The sequence below is a fragment of the Arachis ipaensis genome, chromosome B09, assembly GCF_000816755.2.
Source record: "Arachis ipaensis cultivar K30076 chromosome B09, Araip1.1, whole genome shotgun sequence".
In the NCBI taxonomy this organism is placed as follows: domain Eukaryota; kingdom Viridiplantae; phylum Streptophyta; class Magnoliopsida; order Fabales; family Fabaceae; genus Arachis; species Arachis ipaensis.
Window position 1 is genome coordinate 16,636,473 of NC_029793.2, and position 1,953 is coordinate 16,638,425.

General features: G+C 28.9%; 1 long non-coding RNA gene across 1 annotated transcript; it reads right to left on the reverse strand.

The window, feature by feature from the left end:
- Positions 1 to 1,319, reverse strand: LOC110267059. Its single transcript, XR_002354383.1, has 2 exons — positions 619 to 1,319; positions 1 to 513 (listed from the first exon to the last, which is right to left on the reverse strand). It is a non-coding gene; the product is annotated as an uncharacterized LOC110267059 (long non-coding RNA).

Sequence of the window (1,953 nt, forward strand, 5' to 3'; positions counted from 1 at the left end):
TCAACCTTCAAATAGAAGAACTTACTCTCAGTTTCAGTTCATTCTTTTCGTGACTACTGCATACATAATGCTTTTGTCAATGAGTAAGCCTTTGTATTAGGTAGGTGTTTGATATTCACAGAGGGGACAGGATAACGTGTTGGGAGGGTTAAGCTTTTGTTATTTTCTGTAGTTAGCCTTTCTAAAAGTTGCTTCCTGACTCACCACCTGTGAAACATTTCTGTTGAGGCATTTTTATTTTAGTTTTCAGAGTCTCTAATGATGCTGAGTACTGTCTACACAATCTTGTGCATTATTATGATTTCTAATTTGGAATGGTCCTGTTTGAATGTAGATAACGTCCGTGGCTTTCCCAGGAAGATCTTCATGCATTTTAATTAACAGCGAACTCCGACCGTGCGAAAATTATGCTCTTGTTAGATCCATTTCCTCTTAGTGTGATTTTGCAATTTGTAAGTGTTCATTCGATTTGCAGCATGATATATTTTGCAGTGTGGTTCTTATTGTTTCTATCTGCGATCATTTGCACATTGGATTATATAAAAATCACTTTTCATAGGTATTGAAGTGTCATTCTGCTTTTACTTATGTGGTGGAGAAAGATTCCTAAGATTGTACCTATGCTTTCATACTCTGGTTAGAAGTTGATAACATGGCACTGACATAGACCTCTCTGCAATTCAGGCACCACCTCTGATAGTGTTCTCTTCCGGTTATGCAGGACTCATAGGTAATTTACTTGATGGTTGTTTAGCATGATTTATATATTCTTACAAAGTCGTTTGGTATCGGTTCAAGCTTGAGCCACGTTTGAGTTTTTAAGGAAAGTTTCACATGAACACAAGAATATCTGTTCAAAAGTGAAGAAAGATCTGATTGTTGGTGATCTGAGTAATAATTTTTAACTAAAATACTTTTCATTGTGGTCTATAGATTTCATTCAAATCATTAAAAAATAAGTATTACTTTTTTCAAACTATAATTATGGTGAATATTAGTTGGTTCTAATTTTCTTTGAGTTGATTAAAATTTTATAAAAATGTGTTAATTTTATTCTGCTACAAGATTATATAAAAAAAATATTTAATTAAAAAGAGAGAAGTTGAGAATAGAAAAGGTCAGTTTTTTATTACTTGAACTCAAGATCATTAATTAAGTCCTATTAAAAAGACTTTTAATACCAAAATTATAAACAATAATCAATTTTTCTTTTAACATGTATCATATTTAAGAAGGACCAAATATTTTATAAAAAAATAAATATATTCGTAATTATTTTTTATCTAATTTTCATAATTTGTATGTTAATGATTTTTTTGTCACGTAAAATTTTGATCAATTATTTACTTATTTATTGTTTTTTCTTTTTAGCTTTTTGTGATTTTTTGTCATTTTTTATGCTCATTAACAACAGAAAAAAAAGTTGAAAAAAATGTGAAAATTACTTAAATTTTAGGATAGATAAAATTTATTAATATAAAAAAACTCAGAAATAAATAAAAAAATAATTCACGATATATTTTTTTCAAGATTTAGTTCTTCTTTTTAATTGTCATAAATACTAAAAAAAATAAGTAATTCTTAACAATTCGAATATTAAAAGTCTTTTTAATCATTAGTAATTAATTCTTCATAACGGTCCAGTGTAATTTTTTTAAAAAAAAAATATGTAAATATCTTTTATTTTATCTTTCTTTAATTTTTCACTATCTTTAAGAAGATCAGAAGTAATCACCAACAAAAAGTAAAAAGCCAAACGTCACCACCCACTTGCCCCCACCATTCCCCAAGACAAAAAAAAAAAGAAAGAAACGTGACAAGAGCAATATACTTCACCCAAGTAACAAGGGACGTGCTGTTCAGGTAAATCCTCTAAAAACTGAAAACCGAAGAATCAAGTTCAGCTTTTGCCCTAATGGTTGCCCTGGTAACGCAATTTTTTGTTTAGTATTT